The sequence below is a fragment of the Castor canadensis genome, chromosome 2 (assembly GCF_047511655.1).
Source record: "Castor canadensis chromosome 2, mCasCan1.hap1v2, whole genome shotgun sequence".
In the NCBI taxonomy this organism is placed as follows: domain Eukaryota; kingdom Metazoa; phylum Chordata; class Mammalia; order Rodentia; family Castoridae; genus Castor; species Castor canadensis.
Window position 1 is genome coordinate 103,110,676 of NC_133387.1, and position 17,689 is coordinate 103,128,364.

Below are 17,689 nucleotides of genomic sequence, written 5' to 3' on the forward strand. Positions count from 1 at the left end.
GAGGAGAGTTGGGGTTTTTAGCTGATGGAAATCCTCGAGCCCTGGAGTACAATGTAGTTATGCTGAATTTGCACCTCCCTGGAGAGGTTTTATTGCCAAGTGGCCCCCGGTTGCTGCAGCCTGGCTGTGCCTTTCTGGGTTTAGGCTGTGATGAGTGGGGAACTGAGGGGATCTGGGAATGGGGTGGGAGGGACATGCAGGAAGGAGCTCAAGGTTTCTCCTCTGTCACAGTGTGTGCACCTCTGGGTTTCCTAGATGTGCAGTCCGTGTTTTCCCCTGTTGACTGTCAGGGCTCTCAGATCCTGGTAGATCACTCCTAGGGCTGTAGGTCTTAGGGAGATGCTGTTTGGGGGCCTGGGGTTTTGTCTCATTGTGGAGCTCAGCCATTTCTGGAGTTCTCTGAGCTGTGCTGGAAGTAGACTTCAGAGTACCATGCACCAGCTTTTCCATTTGAGGCCTGGTCTTCCACCCTGCTCACCACATGTACACAGAAACACTGATACAGAGACACACACAGGCACACTCCTATGCAGGCACAAACACAGACACATTTGTGCTTACTCAAAACCCAGTCATGTACCCATGCATATGTGCACACATGCAAAGTTGAAAGAACAAGACTGGTCTAGCCCTATTTAGCTTTCAAGAGAGCAATGACTTTGCTTTTGAAACACATCTTTCTGGAGAGTTTCAGAATGTACCGAAGCAGACAGGATGGTCCAGTGACATCTGCTGCACAGCCCCTCTGTCCTCTTTGCCCTTCAACTCCTGGTGCATAGGTCACAGGGGGCACTTTCCATGCCTTGTGGGGATGTGGGAGAGCAGTTCGGTTCTCCCTTTCTGCTCTGGTCCAGAAAAGTCTTCCCTTATCTAGTAGGTGCAGGCATTTCTCAGTCACACATATATTCTGAAGTGGGCCAACTTCAGAGCTTGGCTTATTTTAGGTCTGTCACCCACAGGCAGGCTCCTTTTCCTGTGTTGTGCACAGACCCTTAGTCTAAGGGATCATGTTGCAGTTGTGCTTTTCAGTGCAATGGTGAGTGGGAACATTCTGCCTTTGACACACATCCTACACTTGGAGATAGGTTCCTCCTCTCTGGGAGGACTGAATGTATCCCTCACCCCTGAGATTTCCATTGTATTGGCCTTTTGAGCTCGTAGCTTGTGTCTTGTCACTGATGTGAACATGAGAGATGGCTGAGTGAGTAGCTTGTCCTGTCACCTTGTCCTGGGCTGCAGGATGTGCTACCTCTGACCTAAAGCTGCAGAAGTGAGCCCACCTTTGTTCCTTCCACTTCTAGCTACTTAGGGGTTAAATTTTTTGGTTCAAAGACTATTTCTGAAGCTTTGGGTGTCACTGCCACCCAAATTGGCAATTTACTGCAGAATGGATCAGGTCTTATTTCTATCAGATCCTGGTAGGGGAGAAATGGATCTGCATTCACTTTTTTTTTTTTTTTTAATAATACAGCTTTGACTAGCAGGAGGGAATGCCACCAGCAATAACAAAGCACCTTCTCATTCCAAACATATAATGCCAGTGTTGTTGGGGACATGAAGACCATAAATTCTGTAGGTGGGGGGGGGGGTGGGGCAGCCCAGCCTTTCAGGCTCTGGAATGTGATTTCTCCCACAGGGACCACACTGGGGTTGTGGCTCCTTGATGAGTGCGTGTTATAAATCACATTTGGGTTTTGGATTCTTTATCACTGTATGTATATGGACTACTATGCAGGCTCCCTAAATCTAAGAGTGTGGACTTCGGTGTCCTGTCCAACTGTCTCTGGCCTCTTATTGACTGGGTGATGGTGTGTGCTCCCCTCCTCCCCCTCCCCTCATCCATGGTCCTGAGGCCCACCAAAGCATGTGGCTGGTGTGCGGTGGATGGTCATGGTCTGTCTGTGAGTAGTGTCACAGGGTCTAGTCTAGGCTTGTGGTCGGTGCCCCTCTGGTGCTGGGGACATGGAGAAATTGCCCTGCGTTGGATTGCTGGGAGGAAGTTCTCAGCCCAGGCTGTAAGGCTCAGGGGGTAGGTGGAGGCAGAGCTTTGATTTTCTTGGGGACCTTTCGTTGAAAGCAGTCCACCTGCTGTGGTTTGCTGTTTGTGTCTCTTCAAGGTCATTTGTTGAAATTTGATCCTCAAGGTGATGGTGCCAGGAGGTGGGGCCTCTGGACCTAGGTCGAACCCTCACAGATAGGTTTAGTGGTTTTATAAAAGACTTCCTAGGGAAGTCCCTTGCCACTTCCACCATGAGGACACAGTGAGCCAGAAAGCACATCTCCACTGGCACTGAATCTGCCTGCACCTTGACCTCAGAACGCTAGCCTCTAGAATCATGAGAAATGAATTTCTGTGGTTTAAGCCTAGGTGACTGTTGCTCAGGGTAGCCCAGATGGACCAAGATAAACCTGAACTTCAGGGTCCTCGGGTGTAAAATAGGGAGCAATATTTCCCAATAATACACATAAAAACGATCCTCTTTAGCCTGGTCCAGTGGCTCACGCCTGTAATCCTAGCTACTCAGGAGGCAGAGATCAGGAAAATCAAGATTCAAAGCCAGCCTGGGTAAATGGTTCATGAGATCCTATCTCAATAAAAGGGCTGGTGGAGTGGCTCGAGTGGTAGAGCACCTGCCTCGCAAGTGTGAGGTTCTGAGTTCAAACCTCAGTATGGCCAAAAAAATAAAAAAAGACCCTCTCTGTTGATTGCAATGATATTGTGTAACTTTGGGGTAAGTCCCGTTATGTAAATTTACTAGAAAGTCTGGGATTCCCCAATTTTTTAGGTTTTTTTTTTTTTTTTTGTCTTACTGGGATGTTGTGCTTATTCAGTAGAACACATGAGCTGTCAGGGCCTTGTGACTTTTTTTTTTTTTCCTGCCATCCGTTGACTCATTGGCACAAGTAAAAAAGAACAGGAAAAATACAACAGTTCTAGGAAGGCAAGAGTTAAAAGAGGAGGAAAAGGTACTGGGGCTGTCTATGGGAAGTGAACAAGGATAGTTCTGTGACACTCTTGCAAGGCCCAGGGTGCCGTGACACAGGAGGGAGTCCCCACCTTGCCACTTGGGGATGTCCTGGGCATTGCTTCCTTCCATTTCTGCCCACATTGGGACATCACTTCTTTTTAGAGGTGCACTTTATTTAGGATATTAAGTGCCATCTGAAACCATCAGAGCTGATACAGATAGACTTTCTGTACACTAAAGGCCCCATGTGGGGAATGAACATGTGACCTAGGGGAGCTGGAGTGGGTACCCCAATGAGTACTTGCTTTCAGCATCTGCCTTAGTTCAGGAAGAAGGCCCAGCCTCCAGCCCCTAAGCTGCACAGTGCCCTTAGCTTCCTTGGCCCAACCTCAGCCATGGTGGCCTAGCTATGTGCATCTTCTATCCCTGGCATCTTTTCCAAGACTCTCAGCCCTCCCCAGAGATGCTGGGCTGAGACAGTGTCAATCCGTTCTTCCTATAGCTCTTCATGCCGAGGCCTGGGCTGTCACCAGTGGTTGTTTTTGTGCAGGACATCCCTGTCACTTGGAAGTTCTGAGGTGTGTATAAGAAAGGGAGCCTGTGTGAGCTCTGCTGTGGTCAGGGCAGGCTCCTGATGACCTTGGCAGTAGGCCCTCAGCACTGCCTCCCCTCGGCCCCTAGCTGCAGGGCAGGTGTGCTGTGTGCAGGTGCAGCTGTGAAGGGATGAACTTGGTGGTGCTCAGCTGCGGCACTGATATCAGGGTGTCCACTTTGACCTCCCCCCAGAAGGGTGGCAGGCTTTTTTCAGATGGGACTGGAATCTTTTCCTAGGAACTTGGAAAAAAAAAAGTGAAAAAATGGGGGACCAAGGCATTTTTCATAAAACCCCATGAGGAGAGCTCTGCTGTGATTGTGTGTTTATCTCTTTCTTGGCCCCTCTTAGGCTCTTTGTGGCTTCTTCATCTGAAGGTGGGAGTGGGAGTCACAAGTCAACAGGGTGGTTTATGGGTGACATTGGAATTGTGGTTAATGTCTCTTTGCAGGAGCTTGTGATAGGTGTGTGCCCAGAGGGGATGCAAGTCAGCCCGCACTCCTGCGAGGGTTTTGGTGATGCTGAGCCCTGCAAATGTTATTTTCCTGTCCCATGACTCCCTGAGGGGTCCTGTTTTTGACCATCCTGGTGGCAGATCCTGCACTGAGCTCTGCCCCTCCCCCTGAGGGCCAGGGTTCTGCCCATCCCAGTTGCTAACTCAACTCAGTGTTTACCCCTCTGTCCTTCCTGCTGGTTGCCCACAGCTTGCTCTGAGGGTGGAGGTGGTTAATTTTTAAGCTGGCTAGTTCAGCAAACATTTTCTTAGTGTAGCCCAAGCCTGGCTCTGAACTGGGCCCCAGGGAGCTCACTGTCTGTAGGGAATTTCTGATCCATAATGCCCCAAGGACCAAGTGGGAGCCTGTACTGCTAGGCCATAGGCTGTCCACCCATGTTTGCCAAACATTTGTGGTGCTGGAGATGAAACCCAGGGCCTCGCTAGGCAAGTGCTATACCATTGACTACACACACCCAGACTTGTTTGTATGTTTTACTGTTTTGACAGCAGCTTTTAAGATTTTTTTAAAAGTTTATTGATGTTATTTTTAGGGTGGTTGTAGGTTCACAGCATAATTAAAGGGAAAGTACAGAGAGCTCTCTCACAGGTATACACAGCCTCTCTCATCCTCAGTGTGTCTGTGTGTTACAATCCATGACCTGCTCTGAGACCTCACCCCTTGATTGCCTTAGGGTGTGAGTGTCTATATTCTCTGGGCTTAGACAAGTGCATAGTGAAAGGTACCCATCATCCTATCATGCAGAGTGTTTTCACTGCCCTAAAAATTCTTGTGCTTTGTCTATTAATCCCTCACTTCCCCCCAACCCTGGCAACCCTGCTCTTTTTTCTGTCACCTTGGTTTTACAATCCTAGAATCATGGCTCATAGTCTCTGCTGGTTGGCATCTTTCACTTAGTAATATGCCTTTAAGCTTCCTCAAGACTCATTTCTTTGTAGAGCTGAATGATATTCTGTTGTCTGCATGACCCAGTTTGTGGATCCATTCATCTACTGAAAGATGTCTTTATTATTCCAAGTCTTACTTCTCTCTCTCTCTCTCTCTCCCTCTCTCTCTTTTTAATTTTGGTAGTACTGGGGTTTGAACTCAGGATTTTGCATTTGCTAGGCAGGTGCTCTACCACTTGAGCCACTACCTCCAGTTCATTTTTCTCTGGTATTTTGGAGATGGGGGTCTTGTGAACTATTTGCCCAGGCAGGCTTTGAACCATGGTCCTCCGGATTTCAGAATCCCAAGTCTCTAGGATTACAGGTGTGAGCCACCGGTGCCTGGCTGGAATTCATGCTTTAAACTCAAAATAATCTGGGTCTAGATGGGGCACTGAGAGTGGACTTTTGGAGCTTCCTAATGGTGGGTGGGTGGTAGCCAGCAGGATCACACCACTTTTAGCTAAGGAAGCACTTCCACCTGTTGACACCGGCCACCAGCACCTCTGGCTGGGCCTTGCTCCATCAGAGACTGCTCCTTGCATGGTCTCAGTTGGGCGTTTGGGAACCTAGCTGTTAATACAGAGCTACTAAGTTCATTATTTTACTTAGGAGAAGCCAAGAACTTTGAAACTAGCTGTAACGTGTGGCCAGGCTAGCAGAACCATACTGTCTTGGTAGTTAACAGTGTTTGTGGTGACATATTTGCTCTTTAGGGTAGCTTATGTTTAATCTGTATTTGTATAGGATTTACTAACCCCACCCACTGGGAATTATAGTCACATACTAGGCAGTGACCTTTTGGTCAACAATGAATACATGATGGTGGTCCCATATGATAGATAATATTGTATTACCTGGTCAAGTTGTAGGGTTCCCAACTGCGTGAGCACGCAGTGACGAAACCACCTAACAACACAGTTCTCAGAACACATCCTTGACTATGTAATGTTCTTTTGAGATAACACATTTGTTTAAATACTATATGTAGAAAGTCTGTCCTTTTGTTTCTCTAAATTGTCAGTTTCAGTCCACATTGTGTTGTAGAAGATAAAGCAGGCTTCAACACAGCTCTGAAATAACTCAGTACCCGTTTGCCCCTTCATTTGACTGGGTGACATGGAGGGATGGGAGACACGATGAGAGCAGGTGGCAGCACAAGTGTGTTTTGTTTAAATTAGGATTGTTGAGATGTACTTGGGAACTCCCCCTCCAAACACCATTATAGGTGTCTGCAGCATCACTCATTGGAGGCCATTGTCTGCAGTTGTGGTGAGCTCTGTTGGGCTATTTCCTGAAAACTTGCCTCCCCTAGCAAGGACTGAGCGAGTGGCTCACTCCTATAATCCTAGCTACTTGAGAGTCTGAGATCAGGAGGATTGCAGTTCAAAGCCGTCAGGGGAAATAGTTCTTGAGACCCCATCTCCAAAATAGTCACAGCAAAATGGAATGGATGTCCGGCTCAAGTGGTGGAGTACCTGCTTAGCAAGCACAAAGTCCTGTGTCCAAACTCCAGTACTGCCAAAATGAGAGAGAGAGAGAGAGAGAGAGAGAGAGAGGGAGGGAGGGAGAGAGAGAGAGAGAGAGAGAGAGAGAGAGAGAGAGAGAGAGAGAGAGAGAGAGAGAGAGAGAAAAGACTTGGAAGAATGAAGTTACTGTGCATTTAATTTATTAACTTAGACAACTAAAAGTACAGTGTATTAGAAATCTGAGTTCTCTTTCTGAGAATACCATCTGCTCTTTCAAGCAAACAACAATATAATTGATTCAATCACTGCCTCTAATTCAGCCTGGCCCAACTGACAGGGTTCCCGATGAGCAATGGGCTGTTTACACAGTTGGGCACTGAGGGACCTTGTGCTCAGTGTTGCCTTGTCTGTGGATTTGTGGCCTCCTTCAGGTTGTTCTGGGACTGCTCACCTGGATCTCCTGCATGTCCTCCCCCCTGGACTTCTGGATAGCTCTGTGGCCTCCCACTGCCCTCCTTTCTGCCTCTTTCCCTTTCCCCCAGCATCTTGCATTTGTATGCCCTCTGCACAACCCCAGCTCATCTCAGGGAGGACCTCTGTGGTTCTAGTCTGTCGATGCTGCAGCCAGGGTGACTGTGCTGAGAGCAGAGTCTGGAGTCTCAACTGTCCTCACCTGCATGGGCCGGGGTTCCTGTTATGATGTCCTGTGAACCCCTGAAGAGCAGACCTGCACCATCTGCTCCCTTCAGAGGATGAGTGTGTCATGCTCCCTGCTGTATGTAAGAGGATGCCTCCATCTTTCCTTGGGCCAGCCAGCAATCTCATAGTTCTGTGTCCTTGTGGGAGTCCCTACCCACTAGCTTTTCTCTCTCTCTCTCCCTCCCTCTGTCTCCATGTCCTGGCTAGTGGTGTGCAGGGGCAGGTTTACAGCCCTATGGCAGTATGTCTGTGTGATGGGTAGCATTTGATGGTTTTCATGGTGAAAATACACCCACCGTGGCTCATCCCACCCATGAGACATTATTATTATTGCTTGAAAAATCCCTGCAAAGGTTGCATTCAGCTCTGTACCCCATCACCTCTGATCATGGGAGCAGCGACTCACCCGCCACATGCCTGACTCCAGCCTGTCTTCCTGCTGGCACTGGCCCCCATTCATGGGGTCTGCTTTCTGGAAGGCTCCACAGTCTGCAGTCCCCTGTGAACTAACATTCTCCTCGCCTATTTCCTTTCTCTGATGCGCAGTTTCTGTTTGTGCAAACCTTTGTGGTGGTCTGACTCCTCCAGGTCCTCTTCCTTTAGGCTCACGGGTGACCTCCTTGCTCCTAAGTCCTGGTGGGGCCTGTCAACACCTCTTCTGTCTGCCCTTCAGGTTAGAATCCATTTGTCATGATGTGCAGAACCAGCTATATGTCCCTCTGCCTCCGGGGGAGGGTTCTGTCTGTTCCTGTCCTTCACCTCCCATCATACCCTGACAGAAGATGGGCTCCAGCCGAGAGGCCACCAGGACACCATTCTTGCATGCCTTATACAGCGCAGGGGGTGCTGTAGCTTTAAGTCAGGCAGGTTTTCACCGTGCTGTGCTGTTCTTTTGTGTTGGTGTCATCTGCCCTGGCATCTAGCAAGCAAGATCCCTGAGATGCACTTCTCAGGGACATCATTGTAGGATGTGTCCTTTCTCCAGCCACTGGCCGTACTCCATCTCTGAACACGGGATCTTGTCATCTCTTCACTGATGCTCTGAGCAACCCCCACTCCATGCCAGGATTTACTGTCCCTGCGTTAGGGTAGGTGCTAAGGATCTCTCCCCACCAGACTTCAAACACCCCACTTAGCCATGGGACAGCCGCCCACACGCTGCCCTCATGTGTTGTTAGCACCTGCATCCAGGGACACCCACCAGAGCACTTAGTTTGTGACTATGACTTTTTTTTTTTTTGTGGTCCTGGAGCTTGAACTCAGAGTCTTCACCTTGAGCCACTCCACCAGCCGTTTTTTCTGATGAGTATTTTCGAGATAGAGTCTAGTGAACTATTTGCCTGGGCTGGTTTTGAACTGCGATCCTCCTGATCTCTGCCTCCTGAGTAGCTAGAATTTCAGGAGTGAGCCACCAGCCCTGGCTGACTATGAGTTTTGCACACTGAAAAAGCTTTTGTGTATCTGGGGGCATTTTGTGGCCATCTGCATGCCTGCATCTCCCGCCTCTTGCATGTCCTGTGCAGGGAAGAGCTGCAACCTCTGTTCCAGCCTGGCCACCTCTGGCCACACCAGTCTCTCTTTCAGCTTCATTGTTTTTAACAGCAGGACCAAAATGCATAACGACATTCAAGCCCTGACCTCTAAATTTTAACTTGTAAATGAAACTTCCCGTTTGACTAAGGGCTGCCCTCCTCTTGTATAGCTATTAATTTGAGGCAGGGATTCGGGAAGTATCCACCCCCATGTTCCGCTGAGCACAGAAATAGCTCATGAGGCCCCATCTCCCCGCCTCCCCTCCTGGGAACAGCTGGTAAAGTTCATTTTTGTTTCCAGGCACTCCACTGGTGTCTCACTTCTGGTGAACTGTGTGTCTGTCTGGACACCATTCAACTGTGAATTTCCCCAGAACTTTCCTCATCCATAGTTGATGAAGCTGTGGGCTGTTAACCTCCTTCCTTGTCATGGGACACTTTACCCTGCTCAGATGGCTTTAGGTATAAGGCCTTTGAGGGGAAATGGGAAGGATAGAAGGACAGAATGAAAAAAAAAATCATACCGTAAAATCAGTATCTTTATGTAAAACTTTTTGGTTTTTTTGGAGGCTTCCACACCCCTCCCCCCCCTTTTATATTTTAAACCCATTTGGAGCCAGGTGCTGGTGGCTCATGCCTGTCATGCTCGTTACTTGGTAGGCTGAGATGAGGAGAATTGAGGTTTGAGGCCAGCCCAGGCAAATAGTTCATGAGACCCCATCTCAACCAATAGCTGAGTGTAGTGGTATATATCTGTTTTCCCAGCTACAGTGGGAAGCCTATAGTAGAAGAATTGCTGTCCAGATTGGCATGGGTAAAAAGTGAGACCCTATCTCCAAAATAACCAGAGCAGAAAGGGCTAGAGATGTGTCTCAAGTGATAGAATACCTGTCTACAAGCAGAGACCCTGAATTCAAACCCCAGTTACCACCAAACAAACAAACAGAAAACACTTGGGGGTGGGGCGGGGAGTTTATTGGCCCTTAGGAGGTGGTTCAGAAGCTTAGTGCTGCCCAGCAGGGGTGAGGATGGCCCACCCCGAGTGATGTCCCCATGGCAAGGAGTCAAGTGGTAGCTTCATGGGGATTGTTCTGTTTGTTTTGGTCTGTGGCTAGGAAAGAAACCCAGACCTTCATCATGATAGGCAAGCTCTGAGCTACATCTCAAGCCCTTCGTGGGAGTGAAAGGAGATTGCTTAGGACTGGAGAACCCATGAGAAGGGCTTCGGGTTGCTGTTAGGTTTGCAGTTTGGATACTTGAGTAGAGTGAGGTGCAGTAACAGGTCATTGCGGGCACAGTGGAAAGTTAGTGTCAGATGGGATAAAGTAGTTGAGTGTCAGAGAACGTTTTATGTGAGCATTCAGAGTTATCTAGGTGTGTGTAAAAATGTCCTGTTAAAATACTTGTTTTGATATTTGATAGCTTGTGAGGTTTTTTTTCTCATTTCATTCCTTTCTTGTCATCTTTCCTAGAGCAGAGGAAAGTTGGTGAAAGCCAAATTATTCATTGTGTTATTCTTTGACACATTCGACAAACTGTCCTTGGGGAAAGTTCCTTCACTGCTCCCTTTTATTTACTTTTTTTTTTCTTGAATAACTGCTGAACATTTGTGCCTTTTTCTTCTTCATTAAACTGAAGTTGATGACAACTGCTAAGGAACACCTCCTTATCTTGGAGTTTTTTTTTTTTTTTTGTGGTACTGGGACTTAAACTCAGGGCCTTCACCTTGAGCCACTCCACCAGCCCTTTTTTTGTGATGGGTTTTTTCAAGATCCTGGGCTGGCTTTGAACCATGATCCTCCTGATCTCTGCCTCCTGAGTAGCTAGGATCACAGGCATGAGCTACTGGTGCCTGGCCCATTTGTAATTGCAAAGGAAGAAAGGGGGTTTTGAATGGTGAATTAAGAGATCATGAATGAATGGAATGAGTAGAGGAGTGAAGAACGATGGAGGGTGTTAGTGAATGAAGAAATACCTAACGAATGACTGACAAGATGGTTGAGACCACTGACCCCAAAGTTTGGAGAATGACACAGCTCATTCATTTGTTCCACTCCTCTTCTCACCTGTGACCTCTGAACATTGGTTACACTAGGTCACAGGGTCAGTTGAGGACAAGGCCAGATCCAAGAGGAGGGGATAGACTGCCTCTTGGGGGGCGGTGGCAGGGTTGTTTTAGAGACCTCTGTGATGAAACCACAATGTACTGAATTCTCACCTGGGGAAGCTAGAATGGCGCAGGGATGTTGTTGTAGAGGTGACTGTCAGTCTTTCCTAATTAGTTAAAATGTGTATTATTCATCGCCACCAGGGTTGACTGATCAGGATATAGTTGGTAAAGAGTGGCAGTGAGTTTGAGACTTGGATTTTTCCTCATGGAAGTCGGTCTAGTCACTTAATTCAGTTACGTGTTTTTTTTGTTTAAATTTTATTATTGTTGTAACGGGGGTACATTGTGACATTTACAAAAGTGCTCGAAGTGTATCTCAGTTCAGTTCACCCCATCCATCATTCTCCTTTATCCCACCTGATCCGTGGCATTTTAAGTGGTCCCCCCCCCAAAAAAAAAACTTTTAAAAGACTTAAGCTAAATATTCCTAATCTTTCTGCAAGTCAGTTGGATTTATGAGTTTTTCTTCTGGCTCTTTAGGAAGCATTTTATCCACCATCACCTGTAATCTTTGTTTCTCTTTTTAGAAAGATAAGACACAGGAATCTGTTAAGTATTGACCCAAGAGGTTATAGACTCTGACTCTTGTCTTGCCTGATGAGTGGAGTACCTTGTTTTGTTTTTTTTTTCCCCACCAGTACTGGGATTGAACCTAGGGCCTCATACATGCGAGGTAAGAACCCAACCACTTGAGCCATGCCCCAGCCCTTTTGGGTATGTGCTTGTTTGAGATAGTGTCTTGTAACTTTTCCTGGGGCGGCTTCAAATTCTGAATCCTTCTCCCTCTGACTCCTGAAGAGCTGGGATTCCAGGCATGTCCACCCTGCCTGGCTGTGACTAGGGGTCTTGGATACACCTTACCTCCTGGTATGCCTTGGTTTCCTGAGCTGTATGCTGACAGCCTCCAGCAGGGCCTTGGTCTTCCTGCCCCACCCTGGTCTTTGAGACAGATTCCAGCCGCAGGATCATTTGCTGGTCACTGAGCAAGCGATCCTGCCGTTCAGTCTGTACCAAAGCTTCAGTCTGGTGGCTTCAGGGGTCCCAGCTACTTTGAGAAGATTTCCTAGCCTCTGGCTCCAACAATAGACTCAGTTCAGTTTCTGATCTGAGCAAATATTGGGTAATTTTTACGTTTAATTCTATTATATTCTCTACGAGCAGGGTCTTCTTTTAATGAGTCAGGGAAGAGGCAGGCCTGTTGCTAGGGGTTGCCATTTTGGTAAGGGGACCACAACCCTAGTAGCTGTGTGAAAGAGAAGGTGCCAGATGACTTGAGCTAGTTCTCTTGGGGGCAGGCACATAGCTCTTTCTCCTGAAAAGTCTTAGAATACTGGAGCTGGGCTAAAGAAGAAATGGAGGCCCTAAGAGGTGAGGAGAGGCGAGCTCAGAACTGAGAATCCTGGGGACTTTTCTTTCTTTTTTACACTGTGCCCAGGCACCATCTGCACTAGCTGATTTTTAACTTTAAGTAAATTTAGAAAGACAAGATTCCAGTTATTCTTCCCCTCCCCCATACACACCCACTTTCTTCCACGTTGGCTCCTTGGTTGTGGCTGGCAGTCTGCACAGTCTAATTGCATTTGCTGGGCGGGGGTTTTTCATGAGGATTAGAGCAGTCTAAATTGGGCCTTGACGCCTAGTGGGATAACAGGCCTTCATGAGGAATGTAAACCTAATTAGGGAATTCAGGGTCAAGCCTGACAAAGAGGTCGCAGAAGCAAAGGTAAGGCGCGCTCTTGAAGGAAGCAAAGGAAGTTAATAAGGTCTCCAAAGCTTGCATTTTCTGTCTTGGTCCTTTGTATAGATCCCTTTTCATGTGCAGGTTCCTGATGAAAGCCTGTCCCCGGGGCACTCGCTTGCCAGCCCTCAGAGGGGCTCCCCACCCCAGGAGCAGCCATGAACAGGCCTGTGGGGATCCAGCCCAGGCTGGTGTTCTGAGAGCGTTCTGGTCCTATTAGACCTTTGATTATTGTTGAGGGCTGACTCGTGGTTGCTCAAGTTCATGTGTGGAAACCCTAGCCCCCAGGAATGTGTTTGGAGACTGGGCCTACTTCAAAGAAGCGATTAAGGTAAAATGAAGTCATTAGGGTGGGTTTTAATCTCCTATGACTAGTGTCCTTGAAAGAAAAGATTAAGATACAGACACACGCAGGGGGACATCCCTGTGAGGACACATGGGGTGACACCATCCATAAGCCAAGGATAGAGAAACCAACCAGTTTCCAGGACTGTGAGGAAATAAAATTCCTGTTGTTTAAGTCCCCAGTCTGGGGCTTTGTGGTGACACAAAGTTGAGAGGTGCCCCTCTTGTAGAGGAGGGGACTTTCCTCTTCTCGTTATTCTATCCCACTTATCTATGGCAATAAAGACAGTTGAGCAACTTAACCTTTTTCCAATCTGGTATAGGGCACATAAAGCATCTAGTTCATTAACATACAACTTAAGTTATAAATGCTGTAAAATGTTAAAAGTAGACCTTTTAAAAAAAAATCCCTTCCCTTCTCTTCCCTTCCCACTTCTTCCCATCCATTCTCTTCCCTTCCCTTAAGCCCCTCCCCTCCCCTGCCCTCCACACAGTCTGCTGCTTTATATAGAGATGAGAGAGATGACCAGCTCCTTCTTCCCCCCACCCCTCACACTGTGGGTTCCCTAGATCATACAACACTCTACATTGCTTTCTCCCTGGCCAGGTGACCTATGACTGCTTTTATGATTTGGGACAGAAAGTGTTGCTCTCCTGGCTTCATGACCAAGTTTATTCATAAAGATAAAACTAAAGTAAACTTCACCTCCAATTTTGTACAGCTTCCATTACAAGTCACATTATTAAGATGGAAGTGACTTTTATGTAGAACTTTTTGTGCATACAGATATCTATTTACTTGTCTTAACTCAACAAATTACTCCCCCTGCCCCCCCAAAAAAAGAGGTTGAAGCAGGTTGGTGGCTTACCTTTCTCTCTCTACCATGTTTGCTCATCTTGTACCTGAATGATGGTTGATTAGTTGATGGATTTGTTTTAGGGATATGTGCATTTAAATAAATAAGTTAATAAATATATAAACATACATACATATATATATGTATGTGTATATGGTGCTGGGGATCAAACTCAGAACCTGGTACCTGCTGGACACGTGCTTACCATGGAGCCTTACTCCTAGGCCCTGTGTGCATTTATTGAATACCTTTTAATAACTGTTGGTTGAGGCCCTCGAGTTGATCCAGCCTTCCAACACCCTAGCATGAACAAGATCGGCCCATGCTTGCTGGGCCAATGGGCTGAGTAACCTGGAGGACAAGCAGGAAACATGGCAGGTAGGGAGAGCAAGCCCCCAGGCTCCCATTGTAGGGGTGAAGGAATGGAAGCTGCCTGCCGGGGCCATGCCTTTCAAGTCTCACTCTAGATTTCTGTGTGGCTCTAGGAAGCTCGTTCCTGTGACCCAGGGATTGGAATTCGTGAGGAATCACAAAAGGTTGAACTCCAGTTTTCCTTTATTCTGTTTAGATAGTAATTGGTAATGAGTGGTTACAGCAGGCATTTGTAGAGAAATTGGTAGAAAGTCTCACTCTCTATATGGCCTTGTCCAAGGTCAAATTTAGTAGGGAACAACAAAAGCTAAGTTCATAGCTTAATTAATCAGAGGCAAACACATCTCAAAGCATGTGTTGAACTGATTTGTACTTTCTCCCAGGACTTTGATCTTCCAGAGGGAGTGGAGGGGGAACGAGGTTGCTGGCCAGGGGGCCCAGTGGGTCTGAGGCCTCTCTGTGCAGGGTCAGTACCTGAGCACCGGAGGACCCTGGGTGAAGGGCTTTCTGAAGTGACAACACTTGCTGAGGAGTTCTGTCATTCCCTGGTGGTGATGAAACTGTAGACACACACACAAGACTCCCACTTCCAAAACACTGTCAGAAGTGTTAGAAATGAATATTCCAGTTGAAGACACAGGAACAAAGAATTGTCTCAGCAATGCAAAATCATTGCATGGGTGCCAGCATGCACGTGGGCAAAGCCAGCACAAATGGGGCAGGCAGTCTGTTGCCCCTTCTATCCCTGACACCATTAACCTGCCTCTTGACCTGGATTGGTCCAGATCAAAAGTTCACAATCTTCTCCACTAGCTTAAATTCTAGACCTACTTGGGGGAGGTGCTAAGATACACAGTGTAGTGGGCAAAGAGGAGCCCAGCAGGAATCCAGCCAAAGACACACACTTTGGTGAAAAAAAAAAAAAAAAAAAGACTATTTTCTCACATAAGATATACATGTCTATTTGCATTCACTCAGAGCTCACTGGATGCTCAGTCTGAATGTTGTCACACCAACTCATACACTTATTTTAAAAATAGTTTTCTTTTTTAAATTCTTTTGGTGCTAGGGATGAAATCCAGGGCCTCATGCATGCTAGGCAAGCACTCTACTACTGAGCTACACTCCCGCGTCCTCACTTTCAAACACTGGCACGCCTATGTACACCACCTCATGTGCTTCAGGACACAGTCATGATGAGGTGGAAGGTTCTTGGCTCTCCTACCCTCATCCTGTTGACCTACTAGCTTACAGACAAGATTATCAATGCCAGCAGGCTCCAGGCGCCCACGTAGCCAGGTGTGGGCTGGGCAGAGCCTTGTTTGTTTGTGGTTGTCCTTGGTAACCCTAGATTAGGTACTAAATAGGAGTAAGTGAAGGCCATAAAATTGCTCTTAGGAAGGACACTCAGAGGAGCCCTGGCCTCTGTCAAGAGAGGGACAGGCCGGTGAGGGGGGGGGGTGCCATGAGCCAGCAATCATGGCCCTTGGCCCACAGACCATAATTCTTTCCTGGAGTTTTCTGTAGCTGCCAGCCCCACCCTACTAACTGTCACCTCTTGTCACCCAGGCTCCTGAGGGAGCTCCCATCAGGAGAAGGGTGAGGCAATTGGGACCCTCTGTGAGGGTTTGTACTTGGCCTCCCTGAGTGTGTGCCACAGCCCTTTCTCAGCCGGCTCACCTTTCTGCAGCTCACTCAGCACCTCCTTACAGAGCAAGTGACTGTGCCCTGCATGGGGGAAGCGGGGACTGTACCCTGCACTGCCCCAGCCTCATGCACACCCATGGAGCCAGTTTAGCTCAGCTGCCAGCCCAGTGAATACTGGGTGGGAACACCTGCAGGACTGTCCCCTGTGGATGATGGGACCTTCCCTCTGTGCCAGGTCCTTCCTCTAGTCCTCAGTGCCGGTCTCAAGGGCTACTCAGTTTTCAGGTCCATTTGTGGCCTGGGGGCGGCACCCTGAGAAGCTAAACAAAAAGAGGCGTAAGGTCCTTCCTGCCAAGGAAGGTTCTACTAACCTGGAGGTGACCGAGCCCACAGTGCTTGCTCCTGTCAAATGAAAGAAAAGGGCAAGAAAACCAGAAGCAAGCAGGTGACATGCTGCCCTTGCCCTATAACCCAGCTGGCTGTGCTCAGGAGATGCCAGTCCTCAAAGGTGGGATGTGGACAGGTTCAGAGGTCAGAGGGTCTGTGTAGTGGTCAGCCATTAGTTCCACAGTTTCGTGGCTCCAGTGGTTAGGATATGGGCCCGTCCAGAGAAGTTGTTTGCTGCCTCCACCTTTCTGGTTATGCTGAAGGATGGGAGGTGACACCCAAGAGCCTAGCAAATGCAGGCTAGTGACATGGACACCAGTGACATGGCTTGCTCACTTCCTGCAGTTCCTTAGTGGTGCTGAACAGACTGGCCTGAGCACCAGAGCATCCTGGACCGGGCAGCTTCCATTTACGGTTCTAACTGACCAGCTGTCCCTTTCTAAAGGAGGAAAGTGAGGTGGAAATCCTGCTATCCACAGCCAGGTACTTCCTGTTCTGGAATATGGTGGACTGCATTACTGCGCTCCACCTGGGATGTGAAAGGCACAGAATATACTGAGCTTCTGGCTGCTGGGGTTTTTTTGTTGTTGTTGTTTGTTTGTTTTATGGCAGTACTGAGTTTTTAACTCAGGGCTTCAGGCTTTTTTTGTGCTGGGTTTTTTTCAGATGGAGTCTTGCAAACTATATCTCCAGGCTGGCTTTGAACCGTGATCTTCCTGATCTCTGCCTCCTGAGTAGCTGGGATTATAGGCATAAGCCACCGGTGCCTGGCCTGGCTGCTGTTTTTCAAAATCAAGTGTATGGCTTAGTGCTTTTCTTTCCATTTTTCTTAACAAACACATTTCTAGACAATGAATTTAAAATTTATGGACTATATTCTTAGGATGGTTTTAGATTCATATAAAAATTTAAACACACTTTCATATATAAAACAACTTGCCTTCCTGTGGTACTCAGTGTTACACTTCAAGAGCTAGTATGGATTTCAAAGCCCACAGCTTACCCTGAGGTTTGTTTTCGGGCGTTCTTTCCATGGGTTTGGACAAATGTTAATGACATACATCTGCCATTACAGTGGCATCAGAATAGTGTCACTGCCGAAACCGTGTGCTCTGCCTGTTCCCCTCGGCCCTGGTAACCATTAATCTTTTATTTTTGTTTGTTTAATTATTGTTTCCTTAGTTTTGTCTTTTTCAGAATGTCACATGTTGGAACCATATGGCATGAGGCCTTTTTAGATTGGCTGCTCCCACTTCTTAACTGACATTCAACTTTCTATGCCGCTGCTTTTGTATCACTGAATAATTTCCCACTGTGTGGGATATACATAGGACTTTTTAAAGGCTGGGACTCTGGTTCTTGGCACATTTTTGTCACCATGTATTGAGGCACTGGGATGTATACATATACCTGCATTGCGTGGGTTCTGCCCTTGGGGCTGTGATGAGTCACAGGGCTTTATTAACCATGG

The 17,689-nt window shown here is 47.5% G+C and overlaps 1 protein-coding gene across 8 annotated transcripts in view; it reads left to right on the forward strand.

Annotated features, from left to right (window-relative positions):
- Positions 1–17,689, forward strand: part of Tns3 (tensin 3) — a 271,418-nt gene that overhangs the window by 72,686 nt on the left and 181,043 nt on the right. The gene's annotated exons all lie outside the window — the stretch shown is intronic.